This window comes from Prionailurus viverrinus, chromosome D3 (assembly GCF_022837055.1).
Source record: "Prionailurus viverrinus isolate Anna chromosome D3, UM_Priviv_1.0, whole genome shotgun sequence".
Lineage (NCBI taxonomy): Eukaryota > Metazoa > Chordata > Mammalia > Carnivora > Felidae > Prionailurus > Prionailurus viverrinus.
Genome location: NC_062572.1, coordinates 91,480,314 through 91,503,680, shown reverse-complemented (window position 1 = coordinate 91,503,680; position 23,367 = coordinate 91,480,314). Strand labels below are relative to the sequence as shown.

The 23,367-nt window shown below is 43.4% G+C and overlaps 1 protein-coding gene across 2 annotated transcripts in view; it reads right to left on the bottom strand.

The window, feature by feature from the left end:
• Nucleotides 1-17,242, bottom strand: part of ZNF407 (zinc finger protein 407) — a 456,641-nt gene extending 439,399 nt beyond the window's left edge. For both annotated transcript variants that reach the window (XM_047827318.1, XM_047827319.1), the window contains exon 1: nt 17,168-17,242. The gene's annotated coding sequence lies outside the window, so the exon portion shown is untranslated. The remainder of the gene's footprint in view (nt 1-17,167) is intronic.
• Nucleotides 17,243-23,367: the final 6,125 nt, after the last annotated feature.

Sequence of the window (23,367 nt, the reverse complement as noted above, 5' to 3'; positions counted from 1 at the left end):
TTTGTGCTTAGACAGCTTCATCAGGTCCACTGAGAAGAGCTGGGATACAATGGCTCATCAAAGAACTGCAGGGAAAAAAGACTGGAACTATTAATTTTGGAAGAAATCTGGAAAACACTGTAATTCCAAATGTCAATAAGCTCACACACGATATAAAACTATCAAGCCTCAAGACATTTGGAATATAAATTATTAGGTATAAAAGACGTGAGTGCTAAGAAAGTATATTTAGAAAGGAGAAAAACCTTCAGTATTAAATTTTCTAAATGGATGTAGTTCTAACCAAGTTCATTTATATACCAGAGTGAACAGTTTTCTTCCTCTAGGTGGCAAAATTATAGGTAACTTTTTTTCCTCTTCCTGGCATCTTTCTATACTTTCTAAAATATATTACCTTTGGGGGGGTGGGGGGGGGAGACTGACAGAGAAGTTTAAAAAAATCTCTACGTATGGTTGAAGTAATAGAAATTGACAGCCACTCTCGAGAAAAGAAGTCCTAAGATAGAAATGTATTTATGACTGTGGTTCTTGGACTAAACTCAGAATCAAAATAAATAAAAGGAAATTTATGGGCGGCTTATTTTAATAGTTAGAGACGTTTGGTGAAACACTCAGGGACACCAAGAAATTTACCTGGGGGGGCAACCTGGATGGCTTAGCTGGTTGAGCGTTCGACTCTTGATTTCAGCTTAGATTATGATCCCAGGGTGGTGATCTAGGCTCAGCGCTGAACGTGGAGGCTGCTTAAGATTCGCTCTCTCCCTCTCCCTCTGCCCCTCCCTTGTGCACATGCATGCCCCCCCCTTCTTCTCTCATAGATAGATAGATAGATAGATAGATAGATAGACAAATAGATATATAGATAAAAGAAACTTCCCTATTGCTCAGGGACCTCATAGTGACACTCAAGAACGAAGGGAGGCCAGAAACAAAACACTGACAGCACCTAGGTCTCGACCTCTAACACCACCTCCACTAAAAGGAACCTGGTCTCAAGAAATGGCAGATTCTAGGGCTGGGGCAAGGTAGCTGTACAAGATGAGCTTGGAGCATTTTATTTATTATGTCAAAAAATGGAGAAAAGTTTTTTTAAAAAGGATGTGACGATACCCACCCCCACCCCCCATCACTGCAGCTGGAAGCAGCTCCTACTGGCCAAATCTGGGACAACTTGAGCACCAAAATAATGAAGTACCATTAAAGATACGAATGGATAAGTCCACATGGATAACTGGGAAACAGATAGACACATGGATGAAACAATGGGCCAAAAAGTTGGCTCTGTACATAGTAGGATGCTGAGGGCCTACAGGTAAATATGGAGGGAGCGAAGGAGACAGAAAATCATACTGGCAAAGATTACATCAGGCAAGAATCATCATTGGATACTAACTCTAGGAGGCATAATTTTGATGTTAAGAATGTTTGAATGGTGTTAAAGCATCTCCCCACAAATTGTTTATCAGTTGCAAAGGAAGAAAAAAAAAAAAAAAAACTCAGTAATCGTCCAGTAGATAAATGGACAACACCTTGCTTGGGGCGGGGGGGCGGGGTGATAAGAATTAAGATCCTCAATGCAGGGCAGACAGACATGGTATACCTCCAGACAGAACACCCTGAGAAGGACAGGACAGGACACCCACCCTCCCCACCCCCACATCACTGCAGCTGAGAACACAAAACCTCCAGTTAATCAAGAGGAAACAGACAAATACAAAGTGAGGAATATTTTATCTTAGAAAAAAAAAGTGGGGAGGACTACATTCTTCACCAATGTCAATGTCATAAAAGACAAGCAAAGACTATGGAAACATTCCAGATTAAAGGAGGCAAAGGAGACAAGACAACTAAATCCAATACCTGTTCTCAGACTGGATCCTGTGATGGCAGGAAAATGCTATTAGGACATTTTAGGTCAACTGACAACAAGGACTGTGATGATTAATTGTATGTGTTAACTGGGTTAAGGGATGACCAGATTGCAGGTAAAATGTTGTATCTGGGTGCGTCTGTGAGGGTGTCTCCGGAAGGGATAAGCATTTGAATCAACAGACTGAGAAATATCACCCTCACCAATGTAGGTGGGCATCACCCAATCTGCCGAATGTGCTGAATGCCTATGTACAATAAAAAGACAGAGGAAGGGCAAGTTTGTTGTTTTTTGGTTTTTTGCTTGAGCTGGGACCCATCCTCTCCTGCCTTCACAGTCCTGGGTCTTGAGCTTTCAAAATCAGACTCAATTAAACCACCAGCTTTTCTGATTCTCCAGCCTGCACAAAGCAGAAGGTGGGATTCTTGGCCACTGTAGTCCTATGAGCCAACCCTTAAACCCCTATAATAAAGCTGCTCATGTACACATGTACTACATTTATGTGTATGTACGTATATGTACATATACGAATGCGTGCACCCTCTTCTGTTTCTCTGAAGAATCCTGACACAGAGCTTTGTACAGAGTGGTTCTAGAGGAGAATATTAAGGAGAAGTTTTCTGACTTGGTTCTGGGATTTCTAGAATTGGCTCTCTAATCTGATTAGATTGAAAGACAGGAATGACGGTTTTCAGTATAAAGATAGCACTTATATTTGGTCCAAGATAAGAACTGATTACAGGCACACAAAATATCTACATTGGATACTCGTAATCAACCATTTATGTGAACCCAAGAGATAAGTGACTCTGTATATGATACTTACTACCATTCTGGAAAACTAAGGAATAGAATGATTGGTTGGTTGGCTCTAATGCTGCTGGACAAGGTGATGAAAGAGATGATGAGCTCAGGGAGTCAAATTCCCAGCTCAAGCAGAGCATAAATGACCTAAAGCTTCCAAGTGCGCCCTGGAGGAAAGCCTGATCTAGAGCTGCAGGGCTGACAGTGCTGCTTATCAAATGCCTACTGTGGTTCTGTGACTGGCTAGATCAGAAAGCAAGCCGAATGCCCAGCCTCAAGGGGTGCACTGTTACTCTATGGACACCAACTGGGAAGGACCAAGGCCCTGTAAGTTGGGATGGGGACATGCAGGAAGACCCTGATAAACCTGGGGATGTGGAGTCCCTAAATTCTGACAAGTATTCTTTGCGAGAAGAGGTCTCCACAAGGCCAAGGGTCCCCTCATGCCAGTTCCTATAACAAACCTCGTATTTTACGTATGTATACTTAATATGCCATTGGTTCCGTTTCTCTGGAGAACCCTGATATAAGTACCAATGCAAATTTATAAAACTAAATACTATAATTATACAAGGGAATATCCTTATTTCTAGAAGATATACACTGAAGGATTTATGGGTAAAGGGTCATGACATACTTAATTTACTCTTAAAAGGTCCAGGAAAAAGTAAGGGGTGTGTGTGTGTGTGTGTGTGTGTGTGTGTGTGTGTGTGAAGAGAGAGTGAACACACTCTCCAAATCACCTCCAAATAAAAAGTAAAGAAGAAAAGAAAAGAAAAAACAAAAAGCTGAGCTGGTTTCATACATATGGCTTACAAAGACCTTGCCCCATCTCCAGTAACTGTCAGGGGGTCAAAAGATTCTAAAGCTCCTTAAAAATGACAAAGACCACTTTCTTAGACTGGAAAAAAACCCTTACTAAAGTTCCCATAAAGCAGTTCCCATAAAGACTCCCAGGAATCCAAAAAGCTTCACCTCCATCTGAGGGTCAACTACAAACTAAACCCTTCCCAGTGCAGCTGTGTCTCTGTAGTAAAAAGTTTTAACTCCTTTGCCATTAGGAAGAAACAAAAACAAAAACCCATTTGTTGGCATCTTTCTGTCAATTCCTGTCCACGGCTGTTCCCACAGCAGCCTTAAAAAAGTCCTGGGAGGCACCAATGCAAACAGAATGTCCTACGTCAGAGGGGTGTGAGGGCATTTTTCCTACTGCTGGCCAAGCTGGTCAATGTGTGTTCAATCTTTTAAAATTCCAATGGCATCAACCAGCTCCCTGCAAAAGAAAAACGTTTCCTCGTGTCCCAAGCAAACGGATGCAAGCTGGCACACACATGAGAGTTCACCGGCAAAGGCATGACGTGAAGAGGCACACGGTGAGGACATGTGGCTAAGACGTGTCACGAGACTAACGTCCTTCTGTCTGGTCAGCACCGCTTCCATGTTCTGTCCTCGGACACCTGAGCTCTGACTGCGGCATCTAGTCTAATGCTCTGCGACCAAGGGCCACACGCAATCGTACGTACTTGTGGATTCCTTCCTTACCCTGAAGGCTCTCTGCAGATTTCTAGTGATTCAGTATGAGGTACTATCGTTTTTCTGGATCTTGTCTTAGCTCTCACCTAGCAAAACTGCCTTTCCGTTTTCAAGTCTCCCTCTGAATCCTCCTTCTGACTTCCACATTGCTCCTTTCACTAAACCTCTGTGTCTCTTATGCCTCACTCTCAACTACTTACTATAAATGAGGGAAGGTTAAATAATCCCCAAACTTTATTTAAATGATTGTTCTTGGACTACTTTAACATATCTCTTTTGTTTTACCTGATGTGGTACAAATTATGAAAAGAAACTCATTTGAAATTCTATCACCTTTCCTTTATTTTTCTTGCCTGCTTTTATCTATCCCACCTACTGATATGGGTGTTGATGAATTCAAAAAATAAAAAACAAAATAGGGGTAAAGGAAGCCAGGAGAGGAAACAGGACTATATACAAAGCTAGACTCTTCAGAGAGAAAACCAAAAAGACTAAGTTTCAGTTTACTCAATGTCTACCGTGCGAAAGACTCATCTACAGAATTCTCGAACACTTTAAATAAGAAGCTCCCTTTTAACCTTAAAAAACAGATATTCAGAACAAACTTAAAGTATGAATTTGCACACCAGGAGACAAACTTATTGAAGAGGCTAAAAGTTAAATGATGTAAAAGTCCAATGTCGTCAGTAAATTCTAGAACTTTAAAACCACCTGAGAGGGGAGTGAAGAGGCGCTTGGGCACTTCCTCAGCTGAGAAGGACGAAGGCGACACAGAGGCGTCCCTTCCAGCAAGCACCGCCCCCTGCTGACAAAATGTGCCCGCGGGTGGCACCTTACCTATGCTCAGGTGAACACAAGAGGAGGGGCAGCCAGAAGAAGAGGGAGATGTGAATCCTGTCCCCACTGCCCTTCTTTCCTCGCAGACCGGAAACAACTTAAATCTGTAATCTAACGGTGCTTCTCAGCCCCTTCCAAGGCTTCTTACCCCCATATGCCCTCGGGTTGGGGGGTTACCATCACGTTCCTTCTCCACCCAAGTATCGGTGTCTTCCGGGACCTCGCCTTCCTTTCTGCAGGCCCTGTGGCCACTAACTCTAGAAGACTATGCCTCACCCTGTTTACGGACGGTTGAGACACACTGTTCTCCTTATCCCTCGGTGACAAGCAACAGGCGCAGACTTAAGCAAACAGAATACTGACCTTCTCAATAGGAAAATGCTGCAGCCAAAGCCCCGTGAGACGTCGCGTGTCTGCTAGTTTCCATGTGACCTCACTTACTCCTGTTCAAATCTTATGGATGTAGCACTGAAGTTACTAAAAAATCGTATTTCTCACGTGAACAGTATTTCCCAAATGTGACAGAAATATCACTAATGGCACTGTAAAATAAAGTCATATACCACAAGTGAGGATTTTTAAATAAGTTATGTATTATTCAAATGTGTACAGGAAGAAAACAGGACCACCCTAGGACTCCGCGTGTATTAACACATTGCTTCTTATGACAAGGCCAAGTTAAAAAACAAGATGAGATTAAAATACAAGCCCAGGTGAGATAAAATATAGCAAAAACAGCGAGGAAGTAGCAAATGACTTAACACTAGAAAAACTGCATCACACCATATTCATTTACTAACGTTTTAATCACATAAATTCTAAGAAATCAATAAAAATGGTAAGAGTAGGGGCGCCTGGGTGACTCAATCAGTCGCACATTCGACTCTTCACTTCGGCTCCGGTCACGATCCCAGGGTTGTGGGATTGAGCCCCTCATCAGACTCCACACTGAACGTGGAGCCTGCTTGGGATTCTGGCTCCTCCACTCCCCCCCTCCCCAACGTACGCACATGCGCGTGCTCTCTCTCTCAAAAAAAAAAAAAAAAAAAAAAAAGAATAAAAAGTTAAGAATTCTCGGCTCCCAGTTCATTTTTAAACAAGAATGCTCTGACAATCAGTCCCTTCCTGTCACTGACAACCTTCCAGGTCCTTGTCATCGTCTTCATTTACTAACGTTCACATGTGAGTAGCCTCCTTCAGATCAAACCTCTATGAAAATACTCTGGTCTGATAAGATGTCCTAACTCTGTACTATTACGTTTCTACATTGTAGGGTTAGAGAACAGAATTCCGTGGGAAGGAAAACCAGTTCTCTGCATATGTCTTCTTGATTTGGACATCGCAGCTAGACCCAAACCAACATGAACCCAATGCCCTGACACCTTAACTTCTATAAGAAATGGGCTTTAGAATGGGTCACATGCAGATACGGAAGTGTGTATCTTGCTCCTGTAAACTTCCAAGGCCAGTGTCCCTGGGCTGCAGGCAGTCAGCTCCAGGCTGATTCCAGAATCCTGGCTCCCTCCGTGGTCAAGGCTGGCCTTCGAGCTTCCTCATGCCCTGAGTTTGGCTGACAGAAGCGAACACGCTTGAACAAGGCAGCACGCTTGCTTCTTCGAACCCTGACTCCAAGGCAGCACCCACCACTGGACTCACACTTGCGTGGCTGGCAGGGAGTCTGAAGAGTGTGACCTGGAACCACACAGCTCTCTCTGAGCAAAGAGAACGGACTTGGGGGGGGGGGGGGGGCAGCCAGTCCCTCCCTCTCCCACACACCAATCCAAAAATTATCATACTGCTGAGCATCTGACCATTAAGGAAGGCTTTCAGTCTACAAGACTTACAAAACCCTGAGACATATAGCTATCCCTGAAGAGCATGCCCACGGCTATTACTTCCACACATGAAAACCAAGGGAATTACAGACAGGATCAATCACCTACAAATTCACCTAATCATCAAAGTTTGAACTCTTGGTCTTATCGACAGAGAGACACTGATTAAGAAGTCTGGAGTGAGGACAAAAGTCTGCGGTTTTAAAGAGCTCCCTGAGTGATTCTGATGAGCCAGGTTTGAGACCTACTGGATTAAAGTCCCTCCTACCTTCAAAAAAGCGAATACAGACTTCGCATGTATCTACAAGACCTGGAGCTGAGGTGCAGGGGAGGAAAGAGAGGGGAGAGAGAAAGCTGAGCCAGGAAGGAGAGCAAACGTGCTGCACTAAACGGGCCATCCCACAGAGACCCCCAAATCCTTTGCCTACGTCATCATCTGCCATGAAGAATTGCAGTGAGGGCGCCTGGGTGGCTCCGTCAGTTGAGCACTGCCCTCTTCGTTTTGGCTTGGGTCATGATCGCAGGGCTGTGGGATCAAGCCCTGCATCAGGCTCTGCACTGAACGTGGAGCCTGCCTGGGATTCTGTCTCTCCCTCTCTCAAAAAAAAAAAAAAAAATTACTCTGAATGTCACTTTTAACAAACACTGCCTCAGCCTATACCTATACCCCGAAAGCCTAGGGTATTAAACACCACGTATGTGGAAAATCACATAATGGACCCAGACGATTCTTCATGAAAACCATTTGATCTCATTTTTTGAAAGACAATAATTTCTACTAGCTCTCCTTAATGATCTAAATTTTCTAAGCTATTTTTAAAAGTACATTACCACCTTAGTTTAAAATCTAATGGCTTTATAATTATATGCACTCTTATAGCTATGAGTCCTCGTTTTATAATAACTGATCCAATAATTATATATCAAATTCTGATCCATAATTTACAATCAGCAGAATTCATATGTGAATTATGCACTTCAGAAGAAGTAGCTTATTGCTTCTTCTAGGTTTAAAACACAAAGTTTCCATGTATTTAGCAGCTGACAAGAATGCTGGACTTTGGTTAAATTAGATGATTGCACTGATATAACTCTAACTGTGTTAAACAATGTTTCTTCCCAACTACACTTCTTATTACCCTACTTGCATTTATTTAGTACTATCTGGGACTTTGTTGCGGGTTTTTTTTTTTTTTTCAGGGAAGAAAACAGCATAGCATGTGAGAGAAAATAAAAGATTAGTATGAACATGAAACACCGTGAAAAGCACCAAGAATTAAGACTGAGATTATGTATCTTCAGCAAAATGCAGCAGAACTAGAAAAGCTGAAGTATCTAAAATCTGTTTTAAGAAGCCCGTGTTCTACATTTGCCCATAAGGGATCTCTGACAAGCAGTACATGTGTCTGAAATGCAGACATTCCAACTATGGAAGGACTCTCATGGGCTGTCAACTTCTGAGTGAGGGGCTGACGCTGCTAGAAAGTATGACATTACATAATTACAAATGTTTGACAGTTCTCCTGGTTTAGACAGGAGACTAAGGAGACTTTGTTATCAAACAAAATTAGTCGTGCTATTTGGTTCCACAGGACATGTCATTTGACTTAGGGCTTCTAGAACCACATTTTTGTTTTCCCTATACTTGTTCATTTCAAGGAGTGACTGTCATACCATGATGGCTTTAAATAAGGTTTTCAGTATAAGCAATGTTGAAGAAAAAGTCCTCATAATATAGGATAAATATGACAGTCAAAAAAATTATCAAAGGTTAAAAAAAAAAACAAAAACAGGCAAAGGTAGATTTCCCCAAAGCTCCCTTTTTAACAACCAATTACCCAAGCAAAAAAGTATGATTTTCCAAACCCTATGGCATAATACCACTTTCTAATGAACTGGAAGACACAATCCCTAGAACTAACACAGAGTACAATTACTTTTTCTGCTTTAGGGACTTGCCATCTGCTAATGATAAAGTCACGTACACTGGTTTAAAAACAAAGCTAAGACTGGGGCGCCTGGGTGGCGCAGTCGGTTAAGCGTCCGACTTCAGCCAGGTCACGATCTTGCGGTCCGTGAGTTCGAGCCCCGCGTCAGGCTCTGGGCTGATGGCTCAGAGCCTGGAGCCTGTTTCCGATTCTGTGTCTCCCTCTCTCTCTGCCCTTCCCCCATTCATGCTCTGTCTCTCTCTGTCCCAAAAATAAATAAACGTTGAAAAAAAAAAATTTAAAAACAAAGCTAAGATAAAGTTAACTTTGCAAATGGGGTAAACAGCCCCTTTAAGGGTCTCCTACACCCCCACTCAGACTTTTCCTTTTTCTCTCGTGACCCCAACACTCTCAGTCCTGACTCTCTTTTGTCGGGTTGTCTTCAGCTCTGCCCTTCTCGGACAGGGTGTTTCAGAGTCAGACAGCTGGGTGCCCAGAGCCACCTCCCCTCCTCTCCAGGAGTGATCCTGACCCCCAAGGATTCGCTGTGATGCTCAGTCCTCAGTTAACAGAGTATATGCTCAGCACACAATGTGCTTAGCACCGAGTAAGCGCTCAGCAAGCATTACCAATCGTTATCATTGAGACTAATTTCCTTTTTCAAATCTCTACTCATGAAAGTACTTTTCTATCCTAACCCTGCAAAAGCACATCTTTACCACAATCACTCCATCATATCTTTTTCATACAAAGTCCCTGTGTAGACAGACTTTGCAAAAAGAGGGAACAAAAACCATAGATGTTTGTGTTTTAAATATTTAGCAGCTACAGGGGCGCCTGGGTGGCTCGGTCAGTTAAGCATCTGACTTCAGTTCAGGTCATGATCTCACGGTCCGTGAGTCCAAGCCCCACGTCGGGCTCTGTGCTGACAGCTCAGAGCCTAGAATCTGCTTCGGATTCTGTGTCTCCCTCTCTCTCTGCCCCTCCCCCACTCGTTTGTTCTCTGTTTCTCTCTCTCAAAACTAAACGTTAAAAAAATTTAGTATTTGGTAGATACAAAAAATAATTTTAATCTATGCAAGGTATTAAGCACAATGAAACAAAGCCCTTGGTACAGATCACAGCCTAAGAAAATGAAATTATGTATCTTTTAAGCCCCTCTTGGTGCCCCATCACCTTCCCTCTTCTTACAGAGCTGAGCGCTAATGTGGATTTAGCATTTGTAATGTACACGTTTTCTGTATTACTTTACTAAATCTGTACCTCTAACAGTCTGCAATTTTGCTTTGCACATTTCTAAACTTACAAGAAAAAAAAATGAAAAAAATACGGTATGCATTCTGCTGGAAGTGTCTTCTCTTCCCCCCAGTGACATTCCTGACACTAACCCCTGGTGATGCATGCATGTATCTAAGACCCATTCACTCCCAGCACTGCATAGTCCTTCACTGTGGAAATGTAACAGAATTTAACCACTCTCCTGTGAGGGACGCTGGTCCAGCTTTTTCCTCTGACTGGCACAACTGCAGGCGTGCTTTTCCGTGCTGCCCAGCACGCAGGTACATGACTTTCTCCAGGGCAGTGGGCTGCCAACTTGAGCGTGCGCTCAGTCACCCGAAGAGCCTGTTAAGCTGGCCCATCCCCAAAGTCGGATTCAGTAGGTCTAGGGCGAGGCCCCAATCTGCCTACCAAGTTCCCCGTGACATACCGGGAACACAACTTAGAAGCACTGCACTGGGATAAAGACCCAGGAATGGAATTCCTGGGTCAAAGGGCACATGCATCTCTAACTTTACTAGAGAACCCCAAAGTTATTGTACCAATTCACACTCCCACCGGTTGTGCGTAAGCACTCCAGTTGTTCCTTACCTCCCAAACAACAGACATTGCCAGATTTGCACGTGGCTGCCAACCTAATGTGGATGAAACTATACATTATTTTGGTCTTAATTTGCCCCTCCCTAGTTACTAATCAAGTTGAAAACCTCTGCATTGGGTTTCCTCTTTTGGGGATGCCAATGGGGGCCTTTGCTCATTTTTCTACTGTTATTACTGATTTGCTGATACTAATCTTTTTATCAGTAACCTGTACTGAACATAACTACTGTCACTTGTGACTTGTCTGTTCACTTTCTTGATGGCTTATTTTAATAAACACAAGTTGTCAATATTAATATTGTCAAACATTCCCCATCCTCTACGCTTTGCACCTTCTGTGATTTTTAGAATGTCTTCCCTATATCAGAGTCATACAACTGTTGTCCTACCTTCTCTTCTCCCAAGTTTCACAGTTTTGCCTTCTGTATTTAAGGCTTTAATTGACCTGTAGCTGATTTTTGTGAATAATGTGATTTAGAAATGTATCCCACTCTTAGGAAGTTTCCTGTTCGGTAAAGGCCAACAGACACAGCCAACTATAACCTTCAGGAGGATACAAGAAGTGTCTCAAGTGAAATACTGATTAGGTGTTAACACTCCTCCACTGGGTTTATTCTGCTTTCTCGCTGACGCAAACAAAAATCTGAAAATATGGGAAGTTATTAGCAAATTAGACTATGATCCTGAACCCACCACACTGCAGGAACAATCTTTAAAAATCTCAAAAGAACTCAATGTAATCTCTTTCTAAAAATATGAGAATTAAGCATTGTTGAAAAAGTGTAAGAAAATTGTCATTCTCAATAGTACTGGTTGGGACATAAATCTATACACTTTCTAGACGGTAATTTTGCGCTCACTCACTCGCTCGCTCTCTCTCTACACACACACACACCCTATACATATGTGCGTTTATATATACATAGCCTTACAATAGGTGTCTTCTTTAGGCTATCAATGACTCTCTACAGAATTTATTTAAGGAAATAACTGGACAAAGTACATATTTAAGGATATTTACCATGAAGCTCTTTATAATACAAAACTTATAAACAAACTAATATCATATGATGCAAGATGAGCTAAAGAGGCTGCTGTGGTATGTCCACATCCTGGAACACTGCAGATTACACAGCTGTGTCAATGTGAAAAGTTATCCGCAATACTCTGGTAACTTACAAGAGCAGTTAACAAAATACACATATAAATATTCATTTATTCATAAATATTTGTCAAGTACCTTTTGGGGGGGGGGGGTGTAACCCATCCAGCATCTCACCATGGCACACAAAGAGAACACATGCGCCTGGCTCCACGGACCAGCCAGGGCTGGTGAGGAGAGCACACTTAGAGCAAATGCCTTGTGATGAATGAAGTGCATCTATCTTCTACAAAAAGACTCTAGGGAGAATTTTAAGAAATGCAGTGTCATTACAGAAAGTCACACGCTGGAAAACAAATGTGAGACACTGCAGAACCACAGCAAAAGAGTTGGGACAAACAGCTTCCATTCCTGCCAATTCAAAACTGAGATTGACCAAGATCAAGTACCAGTTCTTGAGCAAATAACCATTCTTCCAAGAGCCTACACTTTTCCCTTATCCTGTTATGTTTGTGTCTAAGCCTCTCATGATAAGAAACATCTCACAATTGGGGATAGGCTCAAAGGATTCTGACATTATATGTTCATTCCTTTTAATCTGCTGCACCAAAAATCGGTAAAGTTATGAAACTCATTAATTACAAAGGGAAAATTTTTTAATTTAGAGCACAGATATCACACACTACCCCAACCAAGAAATCAAAATTAACACTCATCAGTAGCAAGACATATCTATATCATGCATGTCCCAATATAAGACTGAGCAGGGCACAACTTCTCCACTGTGGTATTCCTGCCAAAATGCTTAACCCTCAATTTAATCATGAAAGGACATCAGACAAATCCAAACTGAGGGACATTCTACAAAATAACTGATCAGCACTCTTCAAATGTATAAAGGTAATGAAAAATAAAGAAACCCAAAAGGAACTGTCACATTCTGGAAGAGACTAAAGAGACAGAATACCTTAATGCAACGTGGGACACTGGATTGGATCCTGGACCAGAAAAAGGACACCCGTGGTGAAACTCAAATAATAATGTTATCATGTGTCTGGTTTTCATAACTGCACCATGGATGCATAAGATGTTAACGAGGGGATGTTGGTTGAAAGTCTACAGGAACTCTTTGAACTATTTTTGCAATTTTTTTATAATTCTAAAGTTATTTCAAAGTATAAAGAGTTAACAAATCATTGCAACTGAATACTACAAAGGTATGAGAGGGATCACTGATTAAATGTAACATAAAGATAGGCTACATCCTCCAAAATTGTGCTAAAACAATCCCAGTAATTCCAAATAAGGCCTAAATTGGAATGAAGTGTAATTATTTCATAAAAGCTTATAGCTGGGATAATGTAGTGAGTACAGTAACTTTCCTAGGAAACTGAAATCTCTCCAGATAAATGACCTACTTTATTTTCTCCCTTAATGTTTGTTTAATTCAACTTTCATTCATGGGCATGTAACTGTGCTAGAGCCTGATAAGATTTTGATATATAAGAAATGAACATTTTAGAACACTACAGAGAAAAGCATTGAGTAACAAAACTGGAAGTAATTTTTCAATCCTACACAATCTAGCAATTAATCCTGATACCCTTTTTAGTGCAAATGTTGTGAAGAGGCAGGGCCCTCACACTTCACATATATTCCCTTCAGCAGTAAGTGGTTTTGACCTCTAGAGTTAAGTCCAAAAATTATCCCTGAAAATGTCAAAATGACTCTCTGAGAAATGCCATATTTCTAGTCCTTCCCCCCCCCCCCCGCCATTTAATCACTATGGTTTTGGTGCATTGCTGTTTATAGCACAAAATTAAGGAACCTGACTCTCTGAGTACCAGGGAAAAGATTATACTGGTATAAACCCATGGAGTTTACTTAGTCTCTTCTTGTAAGAGATCAAAGGCAACATCGTAGAAGACCAGGGTTCCCAAAGTGTGACCCCAGAGCCCAGGAGGAATTTGTCACAATGCAAATTATCACCCCAATCCAGACCTGCCAAATCAGAGCCTCCAGGGGGGATGCTCAGCGCGTTTTTTCACAAAGCTCCCCAAGTGACTCTGATGCACCCTAAGTTTGAGAACCAATGATGGAAGCAGAAAGACTAGCCTGTAAATCAGGAAGCCTGACTCTAATCCCTGTTCTCTCACTAATCTCTGAGATAGATTACTCAGCCTCTGTGGGGGCTCAGCCTCCTTACAAAACAAGGAGGGAACTGGAACAGATCGCTGCCAGTCCTTACACCCAGATTTGATCAATCTAGGAAAATATTCATTCCTCTAAAGCCTAAAACAAAAAGACCACCACAGCATTTCACCACCTATCTCTTTTTCATTAGAAAGAAACAATGAAAATGTCTTCTTTTCCTCAACTGGTCTCTGAACCATATCTATCTAAAATAATTTATTTAGATAAAATTACATTTGCATTAACCAAAGCTACGGAAATGCTGATTCTAAGGTTTCGTATTTAGTTCTATGTCAGGTGTGTGTAGGAGGAATCCCACATAATGACAATGTCTCTAGGAAACCCATCTACTGTAGACTGAATTACGTCCTGCATAATTCATATGTTGAATCCCTAATCCCCAATGTGATGGTGTGGCCTTTGAGAGGTAATTTAATTTAAACGAGTTCATGAGGGTAGGGTCTCCAAAAGGAATCAAGAGCAGGGCACCTGGGTGGCTCAGTTGGTTGAGCATCCGACTCTTGATCTAGGCTCAGGTCATGATCTCACGGTTCACGGGTTTGAGCCCCATGTCAGGCTCCGTATTGACATCACAGAGTTGGCACAGGATCCTCTCTCTCCCACTCTCCCTGCCCCTCCCCTGCTTGTGCATGCGCGCTCTCTCAAAATAAATAAACTTTAAAAAAGAAAATCTGTTTAAAAAAAAAGGAAAGAAGAGAGACTAGAGTTCTCTCGCTCTCTGCCATGTGAGAACACACCAAGAAAGTTGCCTTCTGTAAGCCAAGAAGAGTCCTCATCAGGAACCCGCATCACGATCCTGGGTAGAGCTGCGAGGCGTAAATGTCTGTGGCTTCAGTCCCCCAGGCTATCATATTTTGTTACAGCAGCCAAGCTATGACACTCACTCAAATGTCTGGCGTGGGATCTCACGCACCAGGTTATAGTTCAGAGCAACTGTGTCCCTGTCTGTGCATAAAGAACATGTGGGATCTGGGGCACCTGGGTGGCTGTCGGGTAAGCGTCCAACTTTGGCTCAGGTCATGATCTCGTAGTTTGCTGGTTTGAGCCCCACAGGGGGCTCTCTGCTGACAGCTTGGAGCCTAGAGCCAGCAGACTCTGTGTGTGTATGTGCGTGTCTCTCTCTGCCCCACTCCCACTTGTGCTCCCTCTCAAAAATAAAAATAAAAAAAATTAAAAAAAAAAGAACACTTGTGATCAGACAAGAAGTATTTAATAAGTTTGAAAACAAAGAATTTTAAAATTTATAGGTCTAGACATTTTCACTGCTGCATAAGAAACACAGTTTAATTTCTTATCCTACTCATGGATTTATGAAGTGGGATTCTTCTCACAACTGTGATACCTGTGACCCCCATGATACCAACCTCTTCTCTGAAATATGGGAAAGAGGAGGAAGAGACTCTGTTTTATGAAGGTTAGAGAATTCTCCCCTAACAACACAAACCTATTAGAGTCAATGTTGGGACAAATGTCCCATGGAGCAAGTGAATACCTACTAATCCTCAAGACCTAACTCACTGTAAGCTGCAAGCTCTGACCCCTCCCTGGCAGGCAGGTAGAATCAGACCATTTGCTCTATGCTCCCATATCTCCATGTTAGCAGTTGGCAAAAGGCACTGTATTTGTTTCTGTTGTCTCCCCAACCAGATCCTGAAACCCTCCGAGGCAGTGTATTATAACTCCAGCACCTAGAGCAGTGTCTGGAAAAAAGCAGGAACCAGTATTGGCTGAGGGGAAGCCACTTTACTGAATACCAGTGGAACTCTCTGTCCGGTCTTACCTGAAATTATGCCAAAATAAGGTTTTTAAAAAAGACCCCAGTGGCAACTGTTTTCAGCAATAATCACACTTGTCTTACCAAATGTGCGAGAAGCCATCAACTACTGGAGAGCCAACGGGAGTTCCTAATCTCGAGTGTGACAAACTTGAGAAAGAACGACTACCAAACACCCGAGATTTGAATTCTGACATTAACTTTGGTCACATTACTTAATCTGGCTTTTAACTGGTAGTTAACAAAGGGAATAAAAATTGCTACTCTAGAAGACTGCGGTGCTAAGCGACGTTTATAGAGTATACATCAAATGAGCTCTCCTAATGATGTTCTCATCAATACGTATTAGTGCTCTTCCCTTTACGGGTGTTTCAACTGGACTCACCCTTCACCGCAAAACAGGTGCATGCTGTAACTAATTCCACCAGCACTGGCCGTAAGGTTGTAACTCAGTCGCCATTAGGGTTATGATTATCTATAAAATAAAGAAATCCTACACGTGTGTCAATGGATGCCAACCTTGCCAAGATGCCCTTCGCGTTCCTGAACTCCCCCAAGAAGTAAAAGGGCTACTCAAACTCAACACAACCGACAGGGGTCAGCAGCTCCAGGACCCAGCTCCACCAGACTAATCTCCAGAAAGCGGGCAAGCGCACTCAGGACGTGCTCTCTGGCTAAGAAGAGGTGGGAATCTACCGGGGCAAAAGCCACTGCTGCAGACATTGGTGCGCAGCAGCCCCGGGTCCCCCCGCCCCCGCCCCGGTGCCGAGAGCGGCTGAACCTGGGGGGCCTGGACCCTCCACCTGCACTCGCTCAGCACTCGGTCGCCAGCGTCAGGGGCCGCCGACCGCACCAGCGTCCTTAACGGAAGGAGGCGCGGGTGGCAGCGGCGCCTCAGTGCCTCTGGGGGGTGACCGGCGGTGGGCGGGCGGCGGAGGAAACCACGGCCGGGACTAGAGACCCACACCTCCGCAGCTCCGCGCCGGGGCAGCTGTTTCACCCGGAGAGAGCCGGGCGGTAAGGAACGCCCCGCTGCGTGCAAGGCTGCTGACAGCCAGCCCCGCGGGGAAGCCGGGGCCCCGCTGGCCGCGCGAGCCCGGCCGCAGGCTGCCGCGCAGCGAGCGGGGGAGGGCGGGAGCGGAGACCGGGCGGCGGCCGGGCCGCGGGCAGCGGGCGTGTGCCGGGCGAGGCTGGGCGGCGTCGGGAGGGACCGGCGAGCGGGGAGGGGCGGAGGCGGGGGGAGGGGGGAGGAGGAAGAGCGAAGGGCTCTGGCGGGGCTCCCGGCGCCCGGCCGCCCGGGCCCGGGCCCTCAAGCCACCGCCCCCAGGCCCCGCGCTGACGCTGGACGGTCCCCGCCTCCAAACCCCCCGCCCCGGCCAGAGAATAACTTACCTGTTTGCCGACGGGATCGCTCCTGCTCGCCCCTCTGACTGACTCCTCCGGCTCACCGTCTTCCCTCTGGGAGGAAGGGGAGGGACTTCCTGTCTCTCCTTTGAGCGACTTCCGGCGGTTCCCAGGTCGACTCCGTCGTGGACCGAGCGCCGAACAGCACGTCCAAAACACAGAATCTCGGAACTGGTTTAGTGAAACCCACATCGGGTTCCCTGTTTCTGCCCCGAGTGGCCCGCAAAGCCCCTGTGCCGCCTTGTTTTCAGGCCATCATCTCTTACCGGAAGCCACTGAGAAATGGGGCCGGAAGTCCCGCCCTTCCCCCAGAGAGGAAGACGGAAGGCCCACGGAGTCAATCTAAACCAGGGGAGATGCGTGTCAGGCTGGAAAGCTGGCGCTGTCCGAGCAGGAGGGCCCCCCCACCCCTTGGGATTTCCAAAGGGTCCCGGAGCGGGCGCCTCCTAGGCGGTCCTGGCTCCTCCCTACCCCCTTATTCCCCACTCCGCCCCGGCGCCCGAAGGCCATGAAGGGCCCTGAGGGCGGCGCGGGAGAAGGACGCGGCCTGGGCCTTGCTTGCAGGGACCGCAGAGGCCTGCGCCGGCCGGCGACCAGCGGCTGGCTATCCCCGGTCTGGACGGGGCGGCGGGCGCCCGGCGCCTCTGAGCCTTCATCCGAAAGGACGAGGGTTTTGTGCTATGGCAGGCGCCTGCGCAGCTCCAGAGTGCGAGGAGACCCACTCGGGTGATTCCAGCAAGGGACCCTCGGAGTCAAGGCCCTGGGAAGCCTCGAGCCGAATCCTGACCCTAGCAGGGAGGCAGGGAAGCCGCAGGTGGTGGTTCGCCTGTTTGGCTGCAAAAGCTGCGAAGTACTCGGTGTTTAAAACGTCCCCGGACGGGCTGATTTCGTAAATGTTAACGGCAGGGCCCGAGGCAGGAGCCTACCCGGACCTACACTTCACAACCTTTTCTTTGGAAACCCAAAGTCTAGCAAGGAAAACCACAGCTTGAAAAGTTCAGTGACAGACACCCCGTCTGGGGTCAGGTTGGCTAGGAAAATCTGTGAAATAATCGGTTTGTATTTATAAAGATAATTTTAGGCAAACGGGATTTTAAAATTATTGCCTTACGGTAATAGTGCTAAGGCTTTCTAAAACAAATCATCTCTCAAGGTCAAGTCCACGCAATTATTTTTTAAAAAATGCAACTATTCGGGTGATGCCAACTTTTCATATTTGTTTAGAATAATTTCCATCGGTGGTATCTGGTCAAATTCCCATTGGAATCCATGTGAGTTCTCACGTCTGTGTTTCACAGCAGGTAGGATAATGCAGGTTGAAATAGTCAAATAACCATTCCAAGATCTGGCCGCTAGTAAAGGTGGGATTCAGCTTTGAACTCCAGTCAGCCTTTTCCAGCCTACCATGCCGACTCCGTTTAGTAATAGTGCATTAAAAGTTCCAGAGAAATACATGGAAAACAATTAGAACAGGTGGCTAGCCTGTCAATGTTATGTTTGTGCCATTAACCAACATTTACAGGTGAAAACAATGAAAATATTACTGGTAAAAGATAAGTAAAAAGCTAGATTCTGTCTCCAAAGAGTTCACGTGAAAATTACTTAGAATTTACTTGAAAATGTAGTACTTGTTAATATAACCTTCTAAATATCTGTTTTGACAGTGTTAGTCTTGTATGACATGGTCACAGGTCTCTGAATGGTAGCAATAGTGCAGTTCTCCATATGGATTAGGCATCCTTTTGGGTCTTTGGGTGATTGGTCTTGCTACCTTTCTTACCTGGGAGATACAGTTAACGTGTTATCTTTCACCCTTGAACATTGAAATAAAATCTGAGTTCATCTTCAGTTTCATCCATTATGTTGCTGAAACCGGACTTTTATGTCATAATGTGACCTTGAGAAAGTCAGTTGGACCTCATTTTCCTCGTGGAAATTTTTGATGATGTGTGTGTTTTCCCTAATTTAAAAAAAAAAAAAAAGCAAGAATAATGGATTTTATTTCCTTCCTACAAGCTTATCATTCACACTCAACTAGAATTTGGAGAACATTTAATTTCTGACCTCATTTGTTTTTGCTTTATAATGTCTAATTCCCATGTCTCCTCCAACCAGATTCTGTAATTATCAGCATTTTACCATATTTGCTTCATTGGTTTATGCATATTTTGTTCAGAACCATTTGAAAATACATTGCGAACAAGATGCCCTTTTAACCCTACATGTCAGTGTACATGTCCTAAGAACATGGGTAGTCTCTGAGATAGCAATACAATTATCAAAATCAAGAAATTAATGCTGATACAATGCTCTTATGTAATAATCAGACCTTGGGGCACCTGGGTGGCTCAGTTGGTTAGGCAGCCAACTTCGGCTCAGGTCATGATCTCTCAGGTTGTGGGTCCTGTGTCAGGCTCTGTGCTGATAGCTCAGAGCCTGGACTCGCTTCGGATCCTGTGTCTCCCTTTCTCTCTGCCCCTCCCCCATTCATTTAGAAGTGAGTCTCTCTCAAAAATAAAATAAACATTAAAATAACCAGACCTTATTCATATTTTTGCACCTATTTTTTATTGTCCTCCTGTATTACATAATTTAAGGGATTTGCAAAAGGTTACAGATGAATTGCCATAATAGATAAAAAAGAGTATCTTAGCCCCATGTGCTGCCCACAAGAGATGTTTATTAAAGATATCTTTCCATATCTTTTGGCCTCCATTTGTTTCTGATGGAGCAGAGATCATTCAGAACTCTTATGTTTCCCTATATGTAATTTGTCATTTTTCTCTGGCTACTTTCAAATTTTTCTCTTAATTTTTGGCTTTTAGCAGTTTGATTATGATGTGCCTAGCCCTGATTTTTCTTCATACTTAACCAGCTTGGTGTTTTCTGAGTTTTTAACATCTGTAAGCTTACCATGTTTGGAAAATTGGGGGGCATTATTTCTCCAAATATTTTTGTTCCCCATTCTCTTTTTCTCCTGAACTCCAATCAAATATATATACACGTCGACATTATATACAATTCACTGAGGCTTTGTCCTTTTTTGTTTTGTTTTCATTTTTTTCTCTCTCAGTTCTTCAGATTAAATAATGTCTATTCATCTGTGTTCTATGTTCCCTTCTTCTGTTATCTCAAATCATCTGTTAAAACTGCTAATGATTTTATTTCAGATATTGCATCTTTTAGTTCTAAAACTTCTATTCAGTTGTCTCACCATTTCTATTTCTCTGATGAAATTTCCTATTTGTTTACTTATTAAAAGCATATTTTCTTTTATGTCTTTGAGCAAAGCTGTAATAGCTGCTTTGACATTTTGTCTGCTAATTCCAATGTATAAATGATTTTGGGATTAAGCATCATTAATTTTCTTTTTTCTTCATTAGAGGTCATGTTTTCCTGTTTCTTAAATGTCTAGTAATTTTGAGTTGTATCCTAGACATTTAACTAATATAGCTATTCTGAATTTAGTTACTTTCCTCTGAAGAGGTTGTTTATGGTTGATAGAGTTTTAATAGGCAGTTAGTTATTCTGACTGTATTCATACTCCATACTTTGTCTCCCTTGTTGTGGTGGCAACTGAAATCTAATCCGGTTCCCTCAGCCTTAGCTGGGATGCTTTAATCTGCCTCACACAGGCTTAGTTCAGAGGTCATCTGGCAATTTAGGCAGAGTATGCAGAATTTGGTGTTTTTCCTTATGTGACTCTTCTTTCCAGAACCTCCCTCCTCTTACTGTGTCCTAATGCAGTAACTCTGGGCTCTGCCTTCTGGCTCCTCAAGTGAGTTTTAAATACAGTTTAGATGGCCTCGTTTATTCGATTCTAATTATTCAAAATTTGAAAGAAAGCATTGGTCATTTTTGGTGACTAATCGTTTTTGAAGATGAATTTAACAGTGACATTTAAAGTGCTAATTTCCTTTAAATTAACATGTACTTCCATTACTTTTAAATGCCTACCTACAATAACAGTAAGAATGTGCTATGAACACTTAACCACCCACGCTAGAATTTTAAATCTACGTTCTCTTTGAATGCTGTTTTGGTGAATTTCAATGTGGGAGGTGAGATGATTTCAAACTTCACATTTTCTATCATAGTCGAAGGCATAATTTTTCTGACATCTTTTCTCATTCTGGATAAGAAATTATACAGCATAATGTTTTTAAATAAAATTTTTCCATGCAATGAAAACTTTTTTCTCTTCAATCTACTCAAGCTAAAAAAGCTCAGAAGCATTTATTTATTTATCATAACTGTTAAGAAATTATAGTCATTACACCTACCATCTGTGCTCTTCCACATCATGCTGGAAAAGAAAGAATACATCACTTTGCTTCAGAAAATCTCCTGTATTTCTCTTTGCACTTCATCAATTGTTTGAGCCTTTGGATGGCTGAGCAAAATATAGAATATACCCAACCCAGCCTCTGCCTCCCAGAGCTTGCTTCCTATAGAGGAAAGTTCTTTACAGCATAGTTAAGAGGAAGATGAGCTTTCTTGAGTGTTACAAGCTCCAGAAAATATAAAGTGGATGTTACAAAGTGAAAGTAAGTGAGAAACCAAATTGAATAGCATTATCTTCTTTTGTGAACCTCCTTCTTTTTCCACTTCTAAGAAATTTGTTGAGCACAAATTATGGGCCAGGCACTGTGCTTAGCACAACTTCTCAGCTCAACTGGCTCATCAGCCTGTGGGAACAGATCAGTGTCGCCCAATCTGGTAGTTGCTCAAGAGAAATTTGTGCGAATCAGTCCACTGATTTTGCAATGCTGGCATCCAATTCAGAAATACTTAGGACACTGCAAAGGCCACATGAAACAGAGTGAATGGAGCCTTGAGCCACAGGTTGCTGTTTTGTGGCCTCTGAATTAAGGCATGATCCTTGTGAAGACACAAGTGCTGCCCAGCGGTATACATGTGAGCCATTATCAGTCACTGGCACCTCAGCATGACTTGTTGTATGTACTTTTCCCCAGTACTGGCTACTCCCAAGACAATTCCAACTAGGAAGAACATGAGAGGAAGAGGATAAAGACAGAAGTCCATGCAGGAGACAGCAGACCTACCAGAAGACACTCCAAAAATGCAACTGCAAAATTAAGAGGAAGATTTCAGCAAGCAATACTGAGCATTTTCTGTGCGCAGTGCACTCCACCGGGTCATGCACACTGCAGTGTGACACATACGTGGAAGAGGACTGCCATTTAGGCAGAGAGATTGGGTGAGGGCTTCTGCCATAAGCAAGCTACACAGGATTTGGCTTTCAGGCCATTGGATGTGACAGTGGAAATGGAAGGAAGTGGTGGCTTTTGAATAATGGAGTCACCTGGTTTTGATATTGAATTGGATCTGAAATAGAAGTGTCAAAGAAGATTTAGGATTCCAGTAGTCCGTGTACCAAGTCAGGGAACACTAGAGGTGAAACAGGTTTGGGAGGATGGGCAAGAGTTTCCGTTTTGGATGAGTCAAGTTTCAGATATGAAATCTGCAGGAAGATCAGGGGTCCAGTTCTCAGAAAAGGTGGCTGAGTAGAGCTGTGCTGGGAGTCCCAGGCATCGGGCTAACAGAGACTGACAAAAGGATGTAGTGGAGTGAGCATGTGGAGGGAGAAGAGGCCCACATCAAGTCCCTTGATGTGCCCTTGACCCACTGCCCCCCTCCAGCTACAAGTGCAGAAAACGTGTCACCGACAAGGCTCTCGCACCATGCAACGCACACTCACACAGGTCTCCAGGCCAATACACTGAGTGATGTTACATTGCTCAGAAGTGCTTGAATTTACTTTACAGCCAGCTTTTGTTCATTGACTAATATGAATACCCTTTTAATAGTATAAATTGGTGTCCTAAACCTCTTGCAATTAGTTCTTGGGAACTCTGCCAAATACATCAGGTAGGCCCTGCAAAATCCAAAACGTCACATGATTCAACATAATCTGGCAAGCATGAACCAAGCTTAACAATAAAGTGTATCAAACACCTGTCCATACTCTACAAATAGGAATCGATGTTCGCTACCATCAGAAGAAAAGCAGATCATTCATATAGATGCCCCCATGAAGCTGACACCTCGTGTGGTGTCCCATTTCTATGACGAGAAGCTGAATCACTAGCCTATGGTGCAGCCCTTTTAGATATGATGCTGCAACTTTTAAAACTGATATTTCAAAAACCCACAAAGAGATTAAA